The sequence below is a fragment of the Oenanthe melanoleuca genome, chromosome 14 (assembly GCF_029582105.1).
Source record: "Oenanthe melanoleuca isolate GR-GAL-2019-014 chromosome 14, OMel1.0, whole genome shotgun sequence".
In the NCBI taxonomy this organism is placed as follows: domain Eukaryota; kingdom Metazoa; phylum Chordata; class Aves; order Passeriformes; family Muscicapidae; genus Oenanthe; species Oenanthe melanoleuca.
The window spans coordinates 15,976,679-16,003,924 of NC_079348.1; the positions used below are offsets into that span (position 1 = coordinate 15,976,679).

Here is a 27,246-nt window from a genome sequence, read left to right on the forward strand (position 1 = left end):
AGGTGTGATTTAGGAAATGCAGTGATGGGCCACAAAGGTGATAAAGGGACTGGAGCATCTGTCACAGGAGGAGGAGTTGAGAGGGCTGGGGCTGCTCAAGAAGGCTCTGGGAGATCTGCTCAAGTACCTGCTGGGAGGGTGCAAGGATGAGGGGGCCAGAATCTGCTCTGGACAGGAGGTAATGGGCACAAGGGAAACCACACAGAATTCCATCTGAACACATGGACACACATTTTTCCTGCAAGGGGTAGTCAGACACTGGGACGGTGGCCCAGAGAGGCTGCAGAGTCTCCATCCATGGAGATATCCAAAGACTCTTTGTTCTGTGCTCTACCTTCTGCTCCATGTTGATTCTTTTGGGTTATTTGTTACAAAGCAATGGCTTCAGGCTTGCAGAGCCAGTGACTTCAACCTGTGGCTGCGAAACCTGCTCAGCAGGACACTGGGGCAGCAGTAATTTGCTACCCAGACATAGGAGTGTAGCCATAATACACCCAGCTACAGTTGAGAACTCACAGCAGCAAAGTAGTAAGTGATCCCCAGCCAGATGGTAGAGACCAGCAGAGGCACAGACGTGAATGCCAGGAGAGTGAAGACTGGCAGAGCCAGCATGGCACAGACAACAGCAAGGGCACCTCTGAGTACTTCTTACTTCTTGTAATTTAAGTCAGGTTAAGGTGCATCTTGCAGTTTGCAAGGGTATAAAAGACTCCTTGTTCAGCCATAACAGGTGAAATTCTGTTTGAGGGGGCTGTAGCAGACATTTCAGAGAATCGGGAACAAGTTATCAGTGAGTGCTTTCTGTTTTGGGTACTCACAATTAATATGGCAACTGCTTTGGTGAGAATGAGGGAACTGTCATACACTGCCCCAAAAATGTAAGTGGCTGCCTGCTGATTTTAACCAGAATATTTATCCTGGATAAACTTGCTAAAAATAAAATTAAGCCAGTAAAATAAAATAATTAGTATTCTTGATCTGGTTATTTTGATAGAAAGTAAGTTTGAGCACAAGCATATGGGCCAGAAAGGTTTGAATGAGAGGACTTGTTCACAAGCTTGATTCCATTTGGTTGTAGTGCCAAGCCTTTGGTGGTTTACTTTTTTTTTAACTAGTGCACACCACAGAGGAACTGGTATTTTCAGACACTTTTGAGACATTTCTGCAAGTGCAGAGTGAAAACTGCAGGTTAAAGCATGTGTTTCCTATATCAGCACAGCTGACACCAGCAATGTGCTATTGCCTGTCCAAAATGAAGTTTTGACATCCTCTTTTAAGAGGCTTAGAGCCTTATCAGTTCAAGGGGGTGAATGATTTAAAAATAATCCAGCAGCAAAGATCAGCATTTATATTGAACATCTGCATTTGAGAAATACTAGGAAGTGCCCCATGAAATTCCTTAAAGGGGACCGGGTTACAGCAAAAAAAAAAAAAAAAAAGAAAAAAAGAAAAAAACCCCCCAAACCAAAACACTCTCAAAACCAGCCTTTCAGCTTTGTTAGGGACATGCAGAAATTGCATTAAACTTCCTCAAATTCTTTATAGAATTTACAGTCATTCAGCTTAACAGGTTTCACTGAGGTTTATTTTAAAGATCTTGTAGCTACTTTAATTTGATTTGGCTATCTGTATGGCTATTTCCCATCAGTTGTCATGCTGATGACATTTCTTCCCTCCTGATTTCACAGTGGCCTCTTTCAAATCACTAATGAAATGCTACCAAAATTATTTTATTTCTTTTACTGCAGGCCTTACCTAATATAAAAGTTCATCCTCTTTATGTGAGAGGAGCTGCTGCATCATCCACAAGGGGAACAAAGCAGCAAAACAAGTCTGTGGCCGAGCCCCAGGACAGAAGCAGAAGTCTGAATTTAGATGGCCAGGTTGCTGCTTTCTTTTAAGCAAAGGCAGGCATTAAAAATTAAGTCTGCAGCTTTCACCAGATACAAAGGCTTCCTCTTGTACAAACCCAGACTGAGCAAGCCCAGTTTTATTCCAGACAGAGCAGAATGCAGAGCTGCCCCAGGCCTGTGAAGTTGATACCCCATCCAGCTCAGGAAACACCCACTTTCCTGGTCTGTCACAAAGGTGAAATGTCTCTGGGCTGTTTTTTAAATGGAGTATTTCTTCCCCTTCTCCCAAATCCTTCTGATCCTCCTTTGGCAGTGTTTGAAGCTTTAAATATTGGATGAATCATTTTCCTTTAAGGTAATTTTGCAGTCTCCCAGAAACGTCTCTCATCTTTGAAGGGAAAGAAAGGTCAAAGAACCCTCAAACCTTTAGGTGTTAAAGGCATTTCTCCACATTTCACAAGTGGAAGAAACAAGCCTATTACCCCTGTATTTCCCAGTCCACCCAAAATCAAGGCCTGTAAGGCTCTGTTGGCTCATGTCAGTCAGTGGGTCACAGCTATAGAACAGTACCTAGTGTCTGCCACAAAGGGGAAGACTCAGCTGTAGAAGAACATGATGGTGAGGAGACCAGGAGCCAGTAGGTAAGAGGAAGGTGCTGGATGTCCTGAATTTGCTGCAAAGACAAGATGTGCCCTTTCTCCCCAGGATAATAGCCTAGCTTCACACCAGTGTCACTTTCTGCAAGGGCACTGAAGGGCACAAGAGATTTAAGAAGTAATGGCAGGTAAAAGGGAAATGAAAGCCAGCTCATGCACCTCTAAGTGCAATTTGAGATGTCTTGACCCTAAAACATTCCTTTAACACTATCCAGCAGAGAAAATAAAAAAGCTTTCTTCTTTTTAGAAAGGTTCTGGCTACAAGAGACTGTTTTGAGCAGGCTCTGTTAAGAATCCAGTGCACATCCTTAAGTGAAACACAGTGGAAAGGTACAGTAAAAACAGGAATCACAACACAACTACAGAAACCAGTTGAGAGTGCTGTCATGAGAAGGAAGCTATCTAATAGATCAAAGTGATGTAAAAAGTGCAGACCAAAGTTGCTTGTAGCACTTGTTCCTAGACAGAATGAATGGAGGAATTGAAGATGAGGGCTGGCAAGTGATAGTTGAGTACTGCTCAGATTAGCTATTTCCTGTCCTGGATCCTGTGAGCCAGAAAGCAGTTCACAGGGAGGCTACCAGCTAGTTTGTGCACAAAATGCTCCTCTGAGTCGCCTACAGTCAGAAAGTAACTGGCTCAGAAAGCTACTGCCATTCCGAGTGCTACCTGAGCTCTCTGGAAGGCTCTGGGCAGGGAACTCTTGGCTGATGGTTCACAGATGTGATCTCCTCAGCGCTGCTCTGCAGGATTGAACCGAGGGATGTGAATGCCCTCTCCTGGCCAGGACTGGCTCTTGCTGCAGCCTTCCCTGTGCCATGGTAGCAGTGTTCCTGCACCTGGGATTTCCAGGGTAGAGATGGAAAAGTACCACTTATTTTGATTCTTGCTGGGTAACACCATTGAAACCCAGCTGCCCACTTTATCAAGTACACTGACTGTGAGGGCTGAAACAAACCCCAGCACACAGAGCAGGCTCCCTGGGAAAAACAAGAGGTGAAATTCCTCGGAGTGGAGAGCACTGAATAACAAAACCCACTGCATGTAAAATGCTGAATTCTTCATGATGCCTAAGCCTGGATTCTCTTAAAAGAGAGTAGGACCCTTCACCTTGCGCCACCCTGTCAGAATCCGTGAGCTCCCATGGCTGCAGGACTTCCTGAAGCCATTGAGGCTAAAACCACCTGAGTCTCTCAGGCAGAAGTCAGCTGGCCTGTGGCTAGAATGCTCCTGACCTGCAGTAGAACTGTGCAATAAACCCAAGGTAGAAGCAAGGCAGACACTAGGAAAGTTCCCTGGTCCCCAGAGCAGGGAGGCTTATCACGGCTGTACAGGAAGCCAGGCTGTACCTCTTCATTTGTGTGACCTGCTGCAGTTACCATAGCAGTCTGGCCTGTGAGCACAGGCAGCTCCAGAGTAGTGAGTCTGGTTATGCTGCCTATGTCAAAGCAAGTTTGGCAGTGATCATCTACTGCAAACATCCTTCTCATTTCTGTACCCATTTTGTTTTCCAAAGAGCCAAAAGAGCTTCTGGGATGAATGCACACTTTGATATATTGACCCCTTCGTGGGCTGCAGAAGTCACTCTGCTGTGCTTGCAAATGCTGCCTGAGCACAAAACTAAATGTCAGACAGGATGTGATACCCCATGCCCACCACAGCTTTCTCTCTGAGAGCTGGAATCAGAGGACATAAATCAGTTTCAGCTTCTGCATAATATTTTCTGTAATCACTAAGTCTTTTTGCACAAAGAAGGTGCTGAAGCAAGTCTCCCTAACATCACCATTCCAGCACTCATGTGCTGTTTAAACCTTTCCTTCCACTTGAGACAGATGACATCTCACTGCACCAAAAAAAAGAGAGAAGCTCAAATCTTCTAAAATCTTCTAAAGATACAAGCCCTAGAACAGATTCACACTATGAAATGTGCAATTCAGGTTCTGCTTCTCACAGTAATTTAGACACATGGTTTCAATCAGCCATATGCAAGGCATCTTCTACTAGGACCAGTACAGACACTGTTGCAGAATCAGCAGGTTTGCTGCCTAAAGTACAGAATAACAAACACATTTCACTCCTGTCTCTTTCACTCTGAAGTTTCTATTCCATGGGAGTACTCCTAGATTAAGTACTGACTATCTGTGACTGCAGATGTTAAAATATGTCAAGAAAACAAAACTGCCAGGCTGACACTAAAAAGTCAGAGCAGGTTTTCTGCTATCAGTGCAGAAAACACCACTCATTGCACACAGAAAGCAACATGAAAAACTGGAAAATTTGTGCCACTTCCTGCTTACTTCACTACCTCTTTCAGGTTCTTTTAATCATTGGACAAAACAGGCTGGCCTGGGTCTAGAAAACACTAAAGAAATTCACCTCCCCAGAGTGTCCACAGGATTCCAAACTTTGTCTCAAACTGCTGAATGAAGAAATTGGGACACTCCCAAGACAGGAGAAAGATAGAGTCAATCCAAGTGCCAGTGCCAGCTCCTTCCCCTTGAACCAGAAGGCTGTGATAATGATTCTGCACAACTTACAGAAGAGAAAAATCCTCTCTTGAACAGACAGGCCTGACCAAGAGCATGGCACAGAAGCAGCAGCTCTCTGAAGCTGAAGAGCTCTGGCTGGGAGATGCTCTACACATGCAAAGAAGAGGCATGTGCTAGAGGAGGTATATGCTAGCCTCACAGTCGAGTTAAAAATGTATGAAATCATGCAGGGGCATGGGAGGTGAACTTATCCCTCCTATACGGCAAGCAAAAATAACTTCAAAGGCAAAGAAATCACATATCAGTCCCTACCCTTCAGAGAAGGACAAACTTGTCCTTAAACATTTCAGCACGTATTAAATCAAGGAGCGGTGGTCTGCCAACAACACAAGTCCCTGGGGAAGAGATGGTGAAACTGACTGGTAGAACATGGGTCTAGAAGGCAAAAATGTATCATGACCCCTTGGTGAGATGCAAATCTGAAAGTATGAAAATACGTAAATGCGAATTCCTTACTAGTAAGTCACCCATTCCTGGAACCAAAGAGCAGTTTTCCTGTTAACATCATTGGGTGGAGGAATGGTGAGCCCTTCTTGAATAGCAAGCCTAAGGCAAAGATGGATGATCCCAGCACAGTGAGAAAAAACAAAAACACCAACTACAAAGAAACAAAAAATGCACAAACCTCAACAAACATACTGAAGTCAGGACAAAGGCATTCTGTGTCAAAAAGCTGAAGAACAACCTCAGAACACACCAATAAACCACATCAGTTTACTCTCAGTTTTCAATTTTGTAAAGACTGGTCTCTTAATAAAATGATTTGGCATTCATCAAAATAATTGTTATAAATGTCTCACCACAATCAGGTAGGTTAGTCAATAAGGCAATTTATTAATTCATTGATAAGGAACGAGCAAGCAGCACTGGGGACATGGGGAGTCTGCACTCCACCAACATATCCATCTCACTTTTGGTCACTGCCCCTTTTATAGGCAGTCTTTGGTGGGGCCGTGTCATGCTTACTGTGCTGGGGTGCAAGTCCATGCAAGCCCAAACATGTTGGCTAGCACTCAAGCAGCAGTGGATACAAGCCTCCAGCAGGTCTGGACAAGGCTGGAACATGTTCTCAGGTTACACTCCTAGCAAGCAGGCAACAGCAGTAACAAGTTTGTTCATGTTTGCACAAGCCCGCATTTTCTTTATGCATAAAAAGTGGATATGATTCATGATTGTAGTGGCAAAATAATAAAAATGCATAAAAACAGCCAACAATTCACAGCAACGTGATTTAAACAAATATAATGAAATAATTTTATTTTCCTATGTCTCATGTCCATACTTTACTTTGAGTTCAGTATTGTGATAATTGATAAAAGATTCGTGTTAATCACAGAAGTAATGGAGTTTGTATAAACCAGAATACTTAGGTCTGGAGTGAAGCATGGACCTAGATAAAGGAAAATATATTATTAAATCATTCTGTTTTAAATCCCCCTGTTATGAATATTATGTTTTCTAAATAAGTTGTATCTACTACCAGTTTGCAAAACCAGACTTTCCGATAGCCTGATAGATTTTGCAAAATCAGACTTCCTGCCTTTGTTTAATCAATTGCTGCCTATCTACTAAGACCAGACTTCCCGACTTCTGCCATTTTTTATCTACCAAGACCAGATGGTTATCTGTGAGGCTTCACAAATCGCTCAGAGACTTCATGGATGTTTTTTGACAACCACTGCTTACCTGGCAAAATGACAGAAAAGAAAACAAGAATTATAGATTAGAATGAGAAAACCATACTATAAAGAGAAGCTGCAAACCAAAGTTCGATGGAGTGTGGAGTGGGCAGTGACCCCTCACGTTTCCCCAGCGCTGCATTGCTCCATCTATATAAAATAAATCTATCTAAATTTTGCTAAGTATCAAGACTTTTTGTTTCTCGTTTATAACAGTATTGTTCTTGTTTATATTGATCCATGGTGTATTTCCATAATGACATGAATCACTATGCAACATCTCACAATAATGATGATATTATCATGATGGGAGGTTAGAGAGGCAGAGTAAGTGGCAGGGGATTCTCAAGAGCACTCTGAACTCTGTAAGTCTCTGACTCTGCCCTGAGCTCTATTGCAGGCCATAACCTAGAGGAGATGAACTATCTCCTGTGCCTCTCTCTCCTAAGACATCTACCTCTGTGATATAGAGTGAGAGGGACTAATCCGATTTTTATTTATGCTTCAACATACGTTACATATGAAGTGGAAGATTCCTGTAAGGGCTGTCTGTACGTGTGCTGGCAGCCCTGTCCCCAGGGAGGCTTCGCCTGGCAGCCAGTCAGGGCAGAGGAAGCTTCCGTGAGCGGGCTCTGAGCCACATCCCCCTCCCCCACACTTGCCAGTGGAACAAATGCCCGGATGCCTGGGAAGAATGCCCGGGAAATCGAGCTATGGGAGGAGCTTTAGCAGAAAAAAAAAGCAGTTAACTGCGCCACAACGAGAGCCAGTATTTTCCGGGTTTCTTGAAGGGGCGCGGGTTCACCTGTAGGATCGGCTTGGCTCCCTCCCCCTCGCTTTTTCATCCAGGTGGTCCTGCTTTGTTGTCCGCATCTGCTTTGCCCTTCTTCACCATTTCCGTGAACCAGCTAATCGCCACGGCAACTTCGTGCTCCGCTGCCTCCCGAACGGAGCGGGGCCGCCTTCGCCGTGTTTCCCGGGGGCAGCCGCAGCCGCGGCCACCCCCGCTCGCACCTAGCCGCGACTGCAGCCGCCGCAATCCCAACCCGCGGCGGCCAGCCTGGAGCCGCCGCTTGCACCCAGCCATTCACAAGAGCTGCTCAAGACTCGCTGCTTCTCGCAGCCGACGCCGGAGGCACGCTGCCGCTGTCGCTTTGAAAGCCGCAACGAGCAGGCACTAGAGCCACGCAGCCACGAGCTGTGGCTCGCAACACGCGCGCTCCGTTTGCCGTGCTGATGATGGGGTTCTTACGGTAACACTCTTCCTTGTCGCCGTCACGTATGTGTCGGAGAAAAGTGTGTTTTCTGCCATGCTGTGTCAATTCAGGTTAAGTCAGTGGATGAATGTCTCAATTGCTCAGCTGACCATTACACACCCACGTACAGAGCTGTCCCTACCCTCAACGCCTCTGTGGTGTTTCTACAGTGGGACTTTTAATTATCCCTTTGAATGATTTGAATGCATTGAAAGGGCAGCCTGACATTCCACTATAGTACAAGAATAAATTCATTGAGTCCCAGCAGTTACAGCAGTTTCCCAGTTTATCAATCAGGAATGCAGCCAGAGTAACCACCACTGCATTTCTAGGAGAAAACCAGAACAGAAATGTGCATCTCGCTGCCTGGAAGCAACTACCAAAACATCCACCCCCAAAGCTAGAGCAAAATAATTCATGTCCAAGCATAGATCACATACATCAAGTTGTACTGAGTCATTGTACTGGAGTCATTCCCAAGCCTTCCACACACTCCAGTGTCCTATTAGAGCTGGTGTTGTTATGGTGAGTTCCATTGGGGCAGGTCAAGTTCTGTACAACTCACAAAGCCTTTGTGAGGTGCAGATACAGACAAAAAACCTCATGTATGCCCTTAAAATGAAGTTATTCCCTACTAGATTTCTATTTCTCCTGCTCAGTTCCCACTTCCATGACCAGTCAGCCTTTAGGGAATTCGTGTGTTCTCCCAGAAAGCCAGTCCTTGTCAAATGGGAAATGACTGGCCACTGACACAGCACAGCTTCCCTTCCCCTTCCTGTGACAGTAGCAGCAGGAGCGCAGCACTTTTATGCACATTTCAGTCCAAAAGCAAAGCCAGGAGACTGCACCGTCAGCTTTATCTGATCCCTCAGTTTCTTGGCTGTAGTTCGTCTTGATCTGACTCCTCATTCCATAGTATAAAGTCTTAAGCAACATGTAAATACGAATCTTACTGTTAGTCTGTATGAATTCATAGTTCTAAAGCATTTGATGAAGAGTAGTCTACTGGTAGACCTGGCATGATTTATTAACTTTGGTTTTGCTATTGTTGTGGTTTGACACTGGCCAAACGCCATGCACCCGTAAAAGTCATTCACTCACCCTCCCATGCCCCAACTGGGCAGAGGAGAGAAAAAAATTAATGAAGGCTTCATGAGTTTAGGGAAGGACTGGGAGAAAAGCTCTAAAGGCAAAACAGGCTGAACTTAGAGGTACAAATTGCATTTATTACTAACAAAATCAGATGGGGATAATGAGAATAAAATAAACCCTTAAAAACACCCTTTTCCCTCCAACCCCTCCCTCCTTCCCACCATCAGTGCAGGGAGACAGGGCATAGGCGGTTTTGGTCAGTTAATCACTCGAGGTTTTCTTCCACTGCTCCGGGAGGGGAGTCCATGCTCTATGAGACCATGGGGTTCTTTCTACAGGAGACAGTAAGGGGGAGATTCTGAACACGATCCATGGAAACCATCCTTGAAGAAACCCTTTGAAGAGGAGGATCCATGATGGCTGGTAAATCCTGGAGCATGTTTGTTGGAAGTTGGTTTACTCTGGATTTGCCTCAGGTTCTACCTTGTAAGGATATTATGAGTTTAGTATTGTCTCCTGGCTGTTGGGCCTCTTATGTTCTGTCAAATGCCACTCATCTTAATTATTAACTTGAATTCATAGATGCTCAGTCATTCTGACTTTGATTTGAACTATTACCTGGTTCCTTCACTTGTGTATCCATAAATATATTATCATAACATTTTGCTTTGACTGTAAATTTATTGCAAAACAGTAGCACTTTCGTTATTTGGAAGTCCTGGTTTTAGTCCTCTCATAAAAACCTATGCAGATAATTTTAATTTTAAAGTAAGTTTTACAGAAAGCTCACTGAAAGTGATACCAAGGTCGTCCTCCTGCCCCTGACCTTCTTGTGCCAGTTTTTTTCTGATTTGATAGATTCCATTTTCTATCTGAAAACAGGCAATCTCTCCTGGTATATGCTTCCTCTTGTTTATCTGGATTTTCTATCACCAAGCTCTCAGTCTCAGGAACTCCTCAAGTGTTCTGAACAGTCCTTTAACATTTAACTTATTGAAGCATATGTCATTATTTGAATTCTGTTCCCAACTGATTGCTTTATGTGAGAGAAAACAGCGAGATTTGGTTTGTGACATGTATTAAATCTTTTTGAAAAGAAAAATTCTCTTCAGTCATGAATAGGTTAAAGTACAGTTGTAAAGATAACATTTTCAGGCAGAAGAGGGATTTTATTTTGTCAGGTGTTTTACTTAATTTTGCAATAAAATGTGTATTGCCTCTGAAAAGAGAGGCAGCAAGACGATTACTATGTAGTCATTTAACATACTTTGCCATCTCCTAACGATGGCTTTGTGTTATTCTCACTGATCAGCCCATGTCTCCTCTCAGGCTCACTGGGTCCTCAGGGGGTATTCTGCCAGACCTCTCTTCATTGCTGCTGCTGTCAGAAGCTTGTCAGTGATATGTGCTGCTGACATCGGGACTGGAAGGGAGGAAAATCCCAAAGCATGGAATGAATAGCAGGAAGGAAAAGTGTTCACAGAGGCAGAAAACTTCATGCTGGTGTGTGTTCGCGTACTTCAGTGTCTGAGGGATGGGCTATTCTTTTTGTCCTGTAATATCCTGCTGCTGTGAGAGCTCTCTTTCTTATAATTAATAAATCCCCTTCCCTGGCATTGCTGCTCTGTTTCCTGTAGCTCATCCCAGCTAGCTTAGAGACCATGCTGTGTGGGAACTTGGTTTGTGCTGTATTATAAACACATATTGTGGTATTGGTTTTTCACAAGTATTACGGTGGATACCATATGTGTGGTGTTGAAATGGTTTTTTAAGGTACAGTTTTCTTTAGAAGTAACGTAAGCTGATAAAGTGTCTTTGTAGTAAGTAAACTGCCTGCTTGGTTGGGTAACAGCCAGTGAAGACACCTGCTACTGATACACCAGCTACCAGCACAGACCCTCTGTAGAAATTGAAGACCACAGCCCAAATTAAGACTAATAAGAAAAATAAATTAAAGCCACAGCCAAGAAACACGCGTGCTCTAAAAAGGTGGTCTCAAGGAGTGGCCATGCAAAACAGCTCCTGGAACATGGAAAATAGTTTATAGAAAAGTATGAATAAGCATGACAGGTCTATGAATATGAATAATGAATTTAAGAGGTGTCTCAAAAACAGGAAGTGTGCTCTTGGCTGAATGCCAAGCACCCGGCTGTATAACCTTTTAATTTATTGTTTGTCTCTTAATGTCTTTTATTAAACTTTTAAAATTTTACTAGGAAAGTGAATCTCATTTTTCACAGTTTGTCAATAAATGGCTGGTTTTTTCCACTTTCATCCCATAATGTTCATTTCTTATCGGCAGGGAGGGATTGCTGAAACCCTTTTCTTCAGAAGAAACATTAATTACAGAGTGTTTTCTCTTAAACTTCTCTCTAAACCGAGACACATTGCTTTACACAAAGCAATGGAAATAAATGGGGAAGATGGGGAAGTTGCTGTAAATCTTTGAGGCACTAAGGTATGTGCAGCTTCACCTTCCTGCCTGAAGAAGTTGTCCTCAGTGTGAGAAACAGGGTTCACTCTTTGAAATTTTTAAAAGTTGATAAGGGATAAAAGGGACAGTACACATCGCTGGGGTGCTTGGCAAACTGCCAGAAGTACCGCAGTTAACGTAGAACAATTTTCTTATTAATTTTTTCCATTACATTGGTTAAATGCATATTTATGAGGATTATACATATTTAAACATTCCCGTAAGTTTATATGTTTTCGGAATGTCATGGTTTGGAGGACAGGTGTCTGCCAAGAAAGGCAGGAGCTTATATTATTATAATTTTGGAATTAAGGGGCTCTCAGGCAAAGGTATGGGAATTAGGAATAACAGTTCTTTACTAGGAAAATTAATAGATAAATACATTATTACAAAGAGCAAACCCAAAACGCTGACAGAGTCAGAATACAACCTGACACCCTGTCAGGTACTGCAGCTAGCAATCCCATTAAATGGTGGCTGCATCCTCCTGCAGTGACAGATGTGGTTCAATTGAAGCAGTGCTCCTGTAGAAGGGTGCAGTTTTCCTCTGAGGGTCCAGTGATGATGTAGAAAGGTCTCTTTTTCCTCTGGAAACCAGTGGATAAGGGCTGCTTTGGTGTTTCAAATCTCAGTCTAGGTAGGTGCTGGGGGTTGGGTTTTGTTCTCTTACTGTCTCAGTTTAAAGAATTTTTCCCATTATCTTGCTAAGGGAGCTTGCTGGGTTACGCCCAGGCTTTTTTCAGGACTCTAGACAAAGGGGCAGGTGGGGGACTGGTTTCCAGGGGGGCTGTGCTCTCATCAGCAAGCTCGGAGAAAAAGGACTGCTGTCTCAAGCCCACGCGGTCAGACTGCCCTGTATCTACTCCGCATCCAGCCTACCACCTCTGAGACCACAGCTGATCACCAGGACTCAAACAGTGAGCAGGGAGCTGTTCCTCCACCCTGCTCCCACCTGAGACACAGCGTGGCTGCTGACGCCTCCCCCTCCTCCCCCCCCCACCCCCATCTGCCACCTCCGCAGCTGTGCCGGCCCTGCCACGTTTTTCACCACTGAGAACAGACCCAGGCAGAGTGTGTCTGCGACTGAAGAAAGCACTGGAACTGAGTTATTTGTTCTGTTTGGTTGTTAATTTTTTTTTATAACTGCTTTTGTTTCTGTTTGGTATGTTGGGTTGATGTGGCCAGAAATGTGTATTCTATCACTTTCTCTTGAAGCTGGGTGGGGTAATGATTTCCTTATCTCCATGGCACATACTATCTGCTAATGGGCCATAATGGGCCATCTTTAAGACAGGGTGAAGCAATCATCTCTATCTTTTCCACAACTCATCCTCCCTCCAGGAAGATATCATCTGCTGCTGGCCCATTAAGTCCCACTGTATGACTGATAAAATTACAGCATCCCACTGGGAGATGCTCCAGACAGGGGGAGGAGCCAAGCCTTTCCTACTTAGATAAAAAAACTGAGATTTTGAAGAACAAGTTATCCATCTTTCCACTGGATTCCAGAGGAACACCAGACCTTTCCACATCATCTCTAGACCTTCAGAGGAAAACTGCACTTTTCTACAGGACCACTGCTTCAGCTGAACCACATCTGCCACTGCAGGAGGACTGTAGCCACCATTTAATGGGACTGCTGCCAACACCCTGACTGACTGATGGGGTGTCAGGTTGTATTCTGACTCTGTCAGGGTTGGGATTGTTCTTTGTAATACTGTATTTCTATTTTAATTTTCCTAGTAAAGAACTGTTATTCCTGATTCCCCTATCTTTGCCTGAGAGCCCCTTAATTTCAAAATTATAATAATAATTTGGAGGGGGGGAGTTTACATTCTCCATTTCAAAGAGAAGATTCTGCCTTTCTTGGCAGACACCTGTCCTTCAAACCAAGAAAAATTTTGGCACCCAACTTGGGGCTCGAGGGCATCGAGAGATAAGAGGAATAACCTAATTTTTGTGTGCCGGATATAGAAACCTCATTTGGTGGCATCATGTGGTCTAGCTTACCCTGGTTCGGGTGGCACATCGTGGCTATATTTCTCCCATTTGCAGTCCTTATCCAAACATGGGCCCTGTAACTAAGGCTACTGTATCTGTTATCCAGTTTGCTTTATAGGTTAACAAGGTGAGGAGTTTGTGGATTTTTAACTTCCTTTGGAAGGCAGGTACATGGATTCAGGGCTGTCACTCGCTAGCTGTATGTTTTTGGGGTTACTTTAACAATGGCACCTACTGTGAGGAAATTACACTAAGGCATATTTTCTCCCAACCCTTCACCCAGTTTTTTGGGTCTACCCCACCAGTTTTTGAAGGGTTCAGATCTTCTCTGAATGCTAATGATATCATAGAGTAGCTGTTGTTGCTTATAGGCCTGCTCTATTTAGCATTCAGAGACAAGGGAATATTGGCTTGGATACTCGGGAGGGAGAGGACTTAAATTCTCTATTTCAAAGAGGAGCTTCTGCCTTTATTGGCAGACACCTGTCTTCAAACCAGGACAGATTTTGGCGACCGAAATGTGGGGCAGAGGGCATTGAGAGGAGAGTTAAGACAGTAATAGCAACTCTTAAATGGCAACGTGTTTTTTCCAGTTTAATCTGGCTTGGGCTCCATGTGATCACAGATATCTCTCTCCCATTTGCAAGCCCTTATTTGAATATGGGCCCCCTCACCAAAGTTACTGTAGCTATTATCCGATTCATTTGGCGGGTTGATTATGTCAGGAATTCATGGTTTTTTACTTTTTTCTGGAAGGTGTCCACATGGATCCAGAGCTATCGTACTCTGACTGTGTGTTTCTGGGGTTACTTCAATAATGGTACTTACTGTGAGGAAGTGAATGCAAGGGAAATCTTCTCCTAACCCATCATCTAGTTTTTTGAGGCTCCCCCGCCAGTTTTCAAGGAGTTCAGATCTGCTTTAAATGCTAATGGGCTCATACAGGCTGGTGTTGCTGATAGGCCTGTTCTGCTTAGCATTCAGAGACAAAGGAATATTGGCTTGGATAACAACCCTGCTACCTACCCTAGGTAATAGAGGTACTGCCCCAGGGCCTGACCTTACCCCAGGGACTAGGGATGCTGCCCCAGAGCCTGATCCTGCCCCACAGCCCACTGCAGAGAGGAACCATCTGGAGTGGGTAGGGGTTCTGCTGAGGCAGATGAGGGACATGAGCCAGATGTTGAAGAAGCAGTGGAACCTGTAGATGTTGTATCTGTCCAGGTTCCAGCCGGATCACAGGGGCAGCCACAGCCAGCAGCAGTTGCCCCTGTGGAAACTGGAAAATCTAAGATTAAAACAAGGCACCTAGATAATGGGAATCAGCAAGGAGGGTCCTCACAACCAGCAAGGGAGCCAGAGGTTGAGATCGTCACTGAGTCCCTCTCATACGACAGTCTCCGTAACCTGCGTAAAGACATTGCACGGCGGGGCCGTGAGCCTTTTACAACTTGGTTACTCCAGGTCTGGGACCTTACGGGAACAGGTGTGCAACTGGATGGAACTGAGGCCAGGAATTTGGGATCCTTGGCCCAGGACTCAGGTGTGGGCCAGATATTCGTAAGGGAGCAAGGTCTCCTTTCCCTCTGGGTCTGGCTTTTAATGAGTGTAAGAGAGAGGTTTGTCCACAGAGAAAGCAGGAGCACCACCACAGAATGCGCTGGAAGATCCTTGAGGAAGGAATCCAGCAGCTGAGAGAAGTGGCAGTATTAGAGGTCCTCTTTGGGAGGGATGAACAGCATGACAATGACCCTGACAAGGTCAGGTGCACAGGGCAGATGCTGTGGAATCTGGCGACCCTGGGGCCATGTCAATATACCACTTTTATTGCAATGATTAATGCTGATAACCACTGAGATTAATTTTATTGCAATGATTAATGCTGAGAACCACTGGGTTCTGTTGCCAACAAGCTCAGAAATTTTGAGAGTATGGTGAATGGCCCAATGCAGGCCAATGTCTCTGCCGTGGTCAAGGACCTCCAAGAGGAGGTGAAGGGAATGAGAGGGTTGGGAGGTGAGATGAGGGAGATAAGGGAGGAGATAAGGAAGATCAGTGCGGCACCAGTGCAAGTCACAGGCCCCAAATTTAGAGCCAAACACCCCCCAGCTAGGGAGAGAGGGTACACCCCATGAGTTGACCTGTGGTTCTTCCTGCAAGACCATGGGGAGGACATGGGAAAATGGGATGGGAAACCCACTTCTGTCCTGGCAGCATGGGTGCATCAACTCAGGGAGAGAAATTCTAACCGAGGGAGCCACACTAAAGTGAAGGTTGCCTCAACCTCCCATGATCAAGGTGCAGGATATTACAGAAGGGAGGATGATGTGTCAGATCCCCTGGAAGGAATCTCCACTATGTATGCCCAGGAAAGAAATAATAACCAGGGCTAGAGGGGCCCTGCGTCTAGCCAGGGAGAGGCATGGGATGACAGGATCTATTGGATAGCGTGGGTGAAAAGGCCTGGCACATCAAAGCCACAGGAACATAGAGTGCTAGTTGATACTGGTTCACAATGCACCCTGATACCATCAGAACATGTGGGGAAAGAACCTGTTTCCTTGTTGGGGTGACAGGAGGATCACAGGAACTCACTTTGCTGGAAGCTGAGATTAGCCTGACAGGGACAGGGTGGCAGAAACATCCTATTGTGACTGGCCCAAGGACACCAAGCATTCTAGGCGTAGACTTCCTCAGGAATGGCTACTACAAAGACCCAAAGGGGTTCAGGTGGGCTTTTGGAATAGCTGCTGTAGCGACCGAGAGCATTAAGCAGTTAACACCTTGCCTGGACTATCAGAAAACCCATCTGCAGTGGGACTCCTGAAAGTGACAGAGCAACAGGTACCAATTGCCACCATGACAGTGCACCGCTGGCAGTACTGAACAAATTGAGATGCTGTGATCCCCATCCACAAGATGATCTGTGAGCTAGAGAGCCAAGGGGTGGTCAGCAAAACCCACTCACCCTTCAACAGCCCCATCTGGCCTGTGCACAAATGTGATGGAGATTGAAGATTGACTCTGGACTATCGTGCCTTGAATGAAGTGACTCCACCGTTGAGCGCTGCCGTGCCGGACATGCTGGAACTCCAGTACAAGCTGGAGTCCAAGGTAGCAAAGTGTTACACCACCACTGACACTGCCAATGCATTTTTCTCCATTTCTTTGGCAGCAGAGTGCAGGCCTCAGTTTGCTTTCACCTGGAGGGGCGTGCAGTACACCTGGAACCGACTGCCCCAGGGGTGGAAACACAGCCCCACCATCTGCCACGGACTGATCCAGGCTGCACTGGAAAAGGGTGAGGCTCCAGAACATTTGCAGTACATAGATGACATCATTGTGTGGGGGAACACGGCAATGGAGGAATTTGAGAAAGGAGAGAAGAACATCCAGATTTTGCTGGGAGCCGGCTTCGCCATCAAGTAAAGCAAAGTCAAAGGACCTGCCCGAGAGATCCAGTTCCTGGGAGTGAAGTGGCAAGACAGATGGAGCCGGATCCCCACTGAGGTCATCACCAACAAGCAAGAAGGAAACACAAGCTTTCCTAGGTGCCATAGGCTTTTGGAGAATCCCTGAGTACAGCCAGATTGTGAGCCCTCTCACCCGCAAGAAGAACGATTTCCACTGGGGCCCTGAACAGCAGAAAGCCTTCGCCCAGATCAAGCAGGAGATTGCTCATGCAGTGGCCCTTGGCTCAGTCAGGACGGGACCAGAGGTAAAGAATGTGCTCTACTCTGCAGCTGGGAACCATGGTCTGTCCTGGAGCCTTTGGCAGAAGGTGCCTGGTGAGACCCGAGGCCAACCCCTGGGATTCTTGAGCAGAAGTTACAAAGGGTCTGAAGCCAATTACACTCCCACAGAGAAGGAAATCCTGGCTGCCTATGAAGGAGTTCAAACTGCCTTAGAGGTGACTGGCACGGAAGCACAGCTTCTCCTGGCACCCCGACTGCCAGTGGGGTGGATGTTTACACCACATGGAGCAAGTGGATTGCCCTCATCACGCAGCGCGCCCGTATTGGCAACCCGAATCGCCCTAGGATTTTGGAAAAAATTACAAACTGGCCAGAAGGTGAAGATTTTGGTCTCGCTGATGAAGAGGAGCAGAAGCAAGTGGCCTGGGCTGAAGAAGCCCCACCATACAACCAACTGCCAGCAGATGAAACATGCTACGCCCTTTTCACCGACAGTTCCTGTCGCATTGTGGGGATGAACCGGAAGTGGAAAGCAGCCGTATGGAGCCCCACACGACAGGTTGCACAAGCTACCAAAGGAGAAGGTGGATCAAGTCAACTTGCTGAGCTCAAAGCTGTTTAGCTGGCCCTGGACATTGCTGAGAGAGAGAAATGGCCAAAACTCTACCTTTACACTGATTCATGGATGGTAGCCAATGCTCTGTGGGGTTAGCTGGAGAGGTGGAAAAAGGCGGACTGGCAACGTAGAGGAAAACCAATCTGGGCTGCTGATGAGTGGGGTAGAGAAACTACTCGTGAAAGTCAGTCATATGGATGCCCATGTTCCCAAGAGTCAGGCTAATGAAGAACACCTGCACAACGAGCAGGTAGAGCAGGCTGCACAGATAGAGGTCTCAAAGATAGACTTAGATTGGGAACACAAGGGAGAATTGTTCCTAGCTCGATGGGCCTACAATGCCTCAGGTCATCAGGGCACAGACGCCACCTATAAGTGGGCACAAGACCGAGGGATGGATTTAACCATGGACAGCATTTCTAAGGTTACCCATGGCTGTGACACGTGTGCTGCCATCAAGCAAGCCAAGCGGGTGAAGCCCCTCTGGTATGGTGGGCGATGGTCCAAGTACAAGTACGGAGAGGCCTGGCAGATTGACTACATCACACTGCCTCAGACCCGCCAAGGCAAGCGCTACATGCTGACCATGGTGGAAACCACCACCGGGTGCTTGGAGACCGACCCTGTGCCTCACGCCCCTGCTCGGAACACCATCCTGGGCCTGGAAAAGCAAGTTCTTTGGAGGCATGGTATCCCCTGAGAGAATTGAGTCAGACAACGGGACTCATTTCAAAAATAGCCTTATAAGCACGTGGCCAGAGAACATGGCATTGAGTGGGTGTATCATATTCCCTACCATGCACCAGCAGCTGGGAAAGTCGAACAGTGCAATGGTCTGCTTAAAACCTTAAAGGCACTTGGTGGGGGGACTTTCAAGAACTGGGAGATCAATCTACCAAAGGCCACATGGTTAGTTAATACCTGAGGTTCCACTAACCGAGCAGGCCCTGCCCAATCTGAGCCCTTGGGAACACCAGATGGAGATAAGGTTCCAGTGGTAGTCCTGAGAGGCATGTTAGGAAAAACTGTTTGGGTGAACTCTGCCTCCAGCCAAGACAATCCTGTTCGTGGGCTGGTATTCGCTCAAGGACCACGTTGCACTTGGTGGGTGATGCAAAAGGACGGAGAGACCCAATGCATACGCCAAGGAGACCTTTTTCTAGGGTGAACTATCTATGATACTGTGCCAGTAACTGCATGTATGTATATGATTTAAAAGTTTTAATTTGCTGTAGCATGTTGGCATTGGAAAAATACGGGGTGGATAATGTTGGGGGTTGGGTTTTGTTCTCTTTCTGTCCCTGTTTAAAGAATTTTTCCCATTATCATGCTAAGGGAGGGTGCCGCTTACACTTAGGATCTTTTCAGGACTCTAGACAAAGAGGTAGGTGGGGGCTAGCTTCCAGAGGGGGACTACTTGATCACCGATGAGCTTGGAGGAGAAGGACGCCCCGTCTCCATCCCACGCGGTCGAAAAGCAGGGGAGTGAGATTCTCTGCGGTTGGACTGCCCTGCTTCACCTCCCCTCCAGCCTACCACCTTTGAGACCACAGCTAACCACCAGGACTTAAACGGTGAGTGGGGAGCTGCCCCTCCACCCTGCTCCCACCTGAGACACAGCATGGCCACTGCCACCTTCCCGCCCCCCCCGTCTGCCTCCGCAGCTGTGTGGGCTCTGCCCCGTCTTCACTACTGGGACCAAGTGCAAGCAGAGTGTGCCTGCGGCTGAAAGAAAGGACTGGAACTGAGTTATCTGTTCTGTTTTGTTGTTAATTTTTCATAGCTGCTGTTGTTTCTGTTTGTCTGGTGAGATATATTAGCAAAGAGCTGTTATTCCTACCCCCTTATCTCTGCCTTACAGTTCCTGATTCAAACAATTATAATACTTGGGAGGGAGTGGACTTAAATTCTCTATTTCAAAGAGGAGCTTCTGCCTTTATTGGCGGACACCTGTCCTTCAAACCAGGACAGGTAGATAGTACACATGTCCAGCAGCTTATTGTTACAGATCAAAAGGTGGATAGTGCGGGAGAAAACCAGGACTTCTGAACAGCAAATGAATATGATTTTGCAGAAGCCGATTTATTGTTTACAAGTGTCACAATCTGCTCACCCCGAGCGGGAGTCGTGATGGTTTGTTCGACCCCAGGATGCAAAAGACAAAAGGCAAGAGACTCAGGTTTGTTAAGCAGAAAGCAATAATGCAGTTTATTGAGTGTCAGAGAGAGAGAGAGAAAGAGAGGGTGAGAGAGAGAAAGGATGGGATATAGCTACCAACAGACGGAACGCATTCTTGTGGTCATCTGACGAGATGCGTCTTCAATTTGTTGGGGAGAAAGAGATCTCAAAGTCTTTTTGGAGAAAGTCACTTTTTATAGTCCCTTTCCAAAGCGAGTGGCTTCTGGCCAAAAGATGGGGAGATTTATGGACTATTGTATGTGGAGATCGTAACCCCGTTACGCAGGTGTGGGGACAGCGTGCGATAACCAGTACCCTGCAGCGTACCATGACAAGCACCAGGCACAGCTACAAACAGTCCTTGGCCCGCAAGCATCCACCTCGGCCAGGCCAGAGCTCCTGTTCAGGGCAAGTGGTGCAATCTCAGGTCCCAGTCTCTGTTGATGGTCGTGAGGCAGATCAGAGAAGACTTCGGACCGACTCTTACAACAAGTCACCCTAACTCTACATTTCTAGAACCATCACCCACGTGGGGACGCACTTTACAATTGGTAATTTTAGGGTATTGATCGACCCATTCAAACCCCTGAAATTCCGTAATTGGTGGTCTTCAGGATCCTCACCACCTCCTGTTATCTTGAATCTTCTAATCTTGGTATTCTGTGTTTTCAACTTCTTCTCTCCCAATTTAGCATAGATTATGTTCCAGTGGCCTTGGGGGAGTTTCAAAAAGTTATCGAAAATCTCCTAAAATTTTCTCATGCTGTACACCTGTTATAAACACTGGTATAAACTAAGAAATACACAAAACCAGCTAGCATATTAAAAGAAGTGTGTGAATGAACAGTAAGATATGCAGAAAAATAAATAGACAGCAAAACATAGCAACTAAATATAGTTTTTGTGGTGCACACACAAGGCCCAGATTTGTACAGACATATCCACTGTGGTCTAAACCTTGTCCAGCATTACAACAGGATAGTAACTGGGTATGTGCTAATTTGGAGGACTGTGACAAAACGACCTTTGCTTTAGGCAAAGATGCTAATTTTTAACACTGTCCAGAAAATGCTAGTTAAATACATTGAAGAGAGGCAGAGGAGAAAATCACTTTTCTGTTGCCAAACCACCTTAGCACAGCAATGAACAATTAACCTTCATCAATCAGCCAATTGAAAAAAACTTATAGCAAATTTTAAAAATCTGTGTTTTGATTAAAGTGTTGTAAAAAATGTAACTACCTGAAGCAGTTCAAATAGAGAATTACAGTGCTTATAGTAAATTCACCTTTGTTTTCTTCTGTTCTTTCAAGAACTTAAACAAAATAGAGTATGAAGAAAGAGTTGGAGTTGCTTTCAGGGATGCAGAAATCCATGTTTGTGAATCTCAGGGATTTCACCCAGAATGAAAGTTACTTTCGCTAATATTTTATGAACACTAAACAAAACCTCTCCTGAGCCTTCCCGAGAAGACCTGACTTTCCTTCCCCTTCTCCCCTTCTGCTTTCCCATCCCTTTTCCTTCCCCATCCTCTGCACACTGAGACAGTGGGTACAGTGCCACCAGAAACTTCCAAACACCTCCTTGATGTACCATTAGTGTTGAACAGGGAGCAGGAACCTGAGATCATAGTCTTTCCTGGTTGAACATTTTAATTTTGTTTATTTTGTGCACATTTCTATCAGTGCCACTTACTACACTGAAGCAATATAAAGGCTTAGGTAGAACAAAGCAGTGTATGCACCTGTTTCTCTGTTGGTTAGAGAAGGCAACAATGCTACACTGAAGCCATTAATTACATTTTGACTAATGAGAGTATTGTTTGCCAAACAATGATGGAGTGCTCAGATGGACACAGCTAGTCTATGTTGGGGATGAGGAAATAGAAAAACCTTATAAATATGAATGCTTAGAGAAAAATTCTGAAACCATAAGTGAAATAGAAATGATAGCAATTTTCAATTGTGGGGCTGAAAGCAACCATGTAAAGGTTTAAGGCCTCTTCCTTTGTTTAGATAATGCCAAATGCTACAAATGCTACAAATACCAAAGAACCAACAGACATCCTGTTCCAAGTATGGCAGGAAAGGTTTAGAGATAAGGTTTATAGATAAGAAAGCAATAAAACATGGTAATTTAGTGATTCCTATAGGTTGCATGCAAATACTAGGAAATTAGTATTTTGTAGTAGATTGGTTAATGGAAATTAGAATATTCAACATAGAAGAATACTTATTGTATTGTAAACGGGAAATTGCTCTCTACGCTCTTATTCTCTCTATGCTCTTATTCTCTTATTCTCTCTATGCTCTATTCTCTCTACTCTCTTATTTTCTCTTACACTCTCTCCCTCACATACCCAGACCCTAATAATAAACTACAAACTTCAAGACCAGAATATAGAGAGCTCCTGAGTCTGTCCTGATGACCGTCTACCTGACAAAAGCCCCCCACAAGTCTACACAAAATTTTCCTGGTTGTGAAGGTATCCAACCCATAGTTTTATCTATTTTTTTTCAGCCCTTTTAATTAATGGAAACTCTGTATAATAATGTAGAAAACTACACAGAGTCTGCAGTCAGACAAGAACCAAACAAACAGAAATGGCAGTCTGTGGTCTCTGAGTACCTAACAAGGATGATGCCTGATTTGAGATAGCTCCTGAGTCCTGTAGGAAATGCCTGATTCGCTCCAACACTGAGCCAAGAGTCACCTCAGAGACTGACTCAGTGAGGTGGGTATTTGCTTTATTTGGTGCTGGGTATGTGGGGGATCCACCCCTTATTCCCATGTCGTCAACTCACTACCAGAAAACTAATATATATTCTAACTCTGCACACACATACATTATGCATACACATATATATGGTACACAGCTATGTACAAACAGTAACAGTAACATAACAGTGATATTTGCATGGTTCTCACCTAACAATCAAATCTCCGTGAGGTACACATTGTGTTGTTCCATCTTTCTGCATTATCCACCATGCGCAACCTGGTCCCTGAGCAAAGACAACCCCACAAATGGGTTTCTCTGTACCCAAGGCAGAATTGATCCAAATTGTCTTTGCTAACAAACCTCTGACATGCACCACTGGGATTTTGTCTCCATCTACTATATGGAGAAGCTCAGATTGGGCAGGGCCTGCTCAGTTGGTGGAACCTCAGGTGTTAACTAACCATGTGGCCTTTGCTAGATGCTGCTCCCAGTTTTTGAAAGATCCTCCACCCAATGCTTTCAAGGTGGTTTTTAACCACTGCCCATCACACTCTGTGGGTCTGGTAAATAAAGCTAGATACTGAGAGATAAAAGAAACAATAGGAAGGATTCCACTGACTCATAAATGGAATGACAGATTTGTCTTCACAAATAAACTGTAGGTCTGCTGAATAAATAAAATTGAATACTGAGAGATGAAAGAAAAAGTGGGAAGTATCATAAATTCTTTAAGGAATTCCACTGAGTGACACAAGGAAAAGACAAAGGGTGGGGGGTTATACATTAGAAGGGGGTCTTAGGTATTAGGCATTTCAGAAAGTCTGTACCTCTCAAGTACTTCAGCCAATGGGGAAAGAGGAAATTTGCAGCCAGGAAGTTAGGATAAAAAGGAGGCTGAGTCCTCCAAAAATTTGAGAGGCCCCAAGGCAATGCCCCATGGCCTCTCCCTTATTCAAATAAAGTTACAGGACTCCTCTGTTTCTTTTTTGGACAGAAACCTCTGGTGTTTGTGGTACAATTTGAAGCCAAACTTTTAAAAAGGAATGCTAATAACCAGTTCTTATTCTAGACAGTGATGAAGCATTTTTATAAGGTTTTATATATTCCCATCCAGGAGCCAAAGCTTGTCAGTTACTCCTCCAGATACTGGCTTATTGATAGAAAGTAGTTTCTGCGGTCCATGTGTTTTTAAATAAGAATAATCACTTGTAATGATAGCCTGGTTTACATAAATTCTTCGTCTACCATACCTCTCCTATGATACTGTGGTCCATCTTTTTCTGTAGAAACACCTTGAATTTCAGCTCAATACAAATTAAAGGTGAATTCTAGATACTAAAACAATATAGTATTTTCCTTGTTTGTGTGCTATCAAAGTAGAAACTTAACGTTAGGATTTTTGTCGTACCACCAGTATTTTTCTCTCATCTGTTGCCTTAGAGATAATAACAATGAGTGCCCAAGGTAGGCTGAAGGAGTGCAGCTGGCTGCAGACTCTAAGCCAGGGGCTTTTCTCTTGGGAAGGGCAAATATATCTGGAGACTTTTAGCTGGGGGGTCAGAGGGCTGGGGTCGGCTTTTCTCTCTTGCTCTTGGGATCGGAGGGGAGTTGTCAACCTGCTGCTACCGCAGGGGAATTTGCTGCCACTGTGGAGTCCAGCCAGTTACTGCTTTCTTCCTTACCACGGGTGAGCCTCTGCTCATAAGAGCAGCCATTGAACTGGGACTTTAGTAATACCTGATCTGACTAGAAAGGACCCTCCCCATCTACTCGGGTGCCTCCAGGGAAAACCAGGGATCCCGAACACTTCCCTCTTTCTGGAGACCGCATCTCCCAGGTGCGTGTGGCAAATGCTACAGAGAAATCTGGCTGCTGCTGCCCAGCCTGCTGCTTTCTGCCGCTTTTTTGCTACACCCTAACCCAACATCCTGCATCCACCTGAGTCCTGCGGCTCCTGCTAAGGCTGCGGAATTTTCTGCTACATTTTGTTTGTCACCCTGGGTGTGCCCACGTTGGCTGTTCCAGGCAGCGCTCTGAGGTTCCTGCTATAGTCCATTTCTCCACCTAGAGGGGCACCGGGACCGGCTGCCCCTGTGGGTTTATAGGTAAAGTCCCTTTTCTCTCTGTCCCTCCAGCTGAGTCGCCATCACCGTATGGCAAGGCAGACACAGCGCCCCCTGCAGCTGCGGGAGAATCATTGCACACACCCTGTCTGGCCGGGAGCCACCAGAGCCCCTGTCGGCTGTGCCTGGAACTGCATCGCAGGGGAAGTGCCTGTGGCTGGGACAAGGCTGGGACTGGGTTTCTGTTCTTTTGTTTGTGATTGCTGCTCGGGTTGTTGTTTGTTTGCCTTGTTATACAGATAGATAGATAGATAGATAGATAGATAGATAGATAGACAGACAGACAGACAGACAGATAGATAGATAGATAGATAGATAGATAGATAGATAGATAGATAGAGATATATCTACTAGTAAAGAACTGCTATTCCTTTTACCATATCTTTGCCTGAAAGCCCTGTAATTTCAGAGTTATAATAATTTGGAGGGAAAGGAGTCACATTTTCCGTTCCAAGGAAGGTTCCCACCTTCCTTGGCAGACACCTGTGTTTTAAACCAAGATACCTAAAAATACTCTTTCACAAAGCAATCTTCCAAATGTCCAGGGGAAAATCCCCAATAGCTAATTTGAGATCATATGGTTGTTACATAAGAATCCTGATTTTCCTTACATTGTCTCAGTGTTTCTGTCCCTTTCTCACTCCTCGTGCCTTTACTTTGCCTACTTGAAAAGGCAAGCTCTTCAGGAAAGGGCCCTTGCAGCCGTAACACAATTGCATATCCATAACACAGTCAGTTTTTAGTTTGCTGTTGCAAATAACAACTTGAATTCTAGATAAACTCCTATGCTATATGCAATAAAACCCCAAAAGGGTAGAATAAGAAAATATTCTGCTTGCCAACTTACATCTGGAAGTGGCATTTTAACTCTTTCTCATGCATGGCAGCACCTAGCATTCCTGTCATTTTTTGACTCATCTCTAGACTTGAATTTATTTATGAATTTATAAATATAGGAATGTATATTTTAATTTACAATTTAAGTTAAGGCAATCACTGTCTTTCAGCAGGAACTTTAACAATGTCACTGGACCTGAACCAGGATTCTGTTATGGAAAGGAAGATGCAGTTCAGCTGATATCCCCTCCCCTCAGGGATGCCTGCTAGAACTGTCGGGATTACAGTCAAAAGAGTGGGTAATGCCATGAGCTCATCAGTCTCTGTGATTCAACAGGCTTTAGTTTGTGACACTTCCATTGTTTCAGTTTCTTATCTATGTAGGCAGAATGCAAGAAAACTTTATAAATGTTTTTACATGCTCTCTAGATTACATGGGATTAGAAGTTCAGTGTAATATGGAATTAGTGAACAAGCCTTACCTCTCTTTGCCTGCCTTGCTTCTCTTTCTATTCACCTCTACATTTTGATTCATAATATTTTAAATGCAATCATGCATTTAATAAAGCACGCTCTCATGTTTGCTGCCATCCTGTGTTTGTTGTGAATGACAGTTCAACACTTGGTCTATAAAGTTTCTTATACAAGACAGTGTGAATCAAGGCCCAACATGAGTGACTTGGATTTTAAATTTTGAGCAGGAGTTTCTTCACATTTGTTGCACATTTGTTTCTTTTATCTATGCACGCAGTGCCTCTGAGACAGGGCTGGGCCTGCTCTGTGTGGAAACATTTGAAAATCTGTCTGCTACATTCAGATGCCTCATGATCTACTGGTGATCCATCCCATAACTAAATTACACCTCAGCCTCAATTATTGTAGGACCCTTTCAAGTGAACTACACCTATTTCATTCAGTACCATTCCATTCCATTCCATTCCATTCCATTCCATTCCATTCCATTCCATTCCATTCCATTCCATTCCATTTTCCCTTTTTTTAGAGACAAATAGGTTTTTGCTATACAAGCAGCTATCTAAAAGCTGCTATGCTCTGAATCTATAGTCTATCAGTATGTAGTCAGCTATAATGATGTAACATGCAACAGAACTGTCATAAAACTTAAAATTCTTAATTACCAGTGAGATGTGATATTCTCATTGCAACTAGGCTTTCTGGGTAGGGTTAATGTTCTTTGTGAAATGTTTTAGGGTCATTGCTAGTCACGATTTTGGAACTGCACTCTTTTTCAGAGCTCTAAGCCAAATGAAGGTGTGGGGAGCCTTTTCCCAAACCAACCCCTTATTTCTCTCTCCTGCCAGGCTGGCCTCACTACAGAGAAGAATGATTCTTGCTGTCTTCCTCCAGCTCTACAGCACAAACTCAGCTGAGCCCAGGATGTGGCAGATGCTGACTTCTGTGTGTCACGATCCGCTCAACGCGAGTGGGAGTCGTGATGGTTTGTTCGACCCCAGGGTGCAAAAGACAAAAGTAAGAGACTCAGGTTTGTTTAGCAG

General features: G+C 44.8%; 1 pseudogene; it reads right to left on the reverse strand.

The window, feature by feature from the left end:
- Window positions 1–405: 405 nt before the first annotated feature.
- Window positions 406–9,069, reverse strand: LOC130259427 (major facilitator superfamily domain-containing protein 1-like; annotated as a pseudogene).
- Between the last annotated feature and the right edge of the window lie 18,177 nt (window positions 9,070–27,246).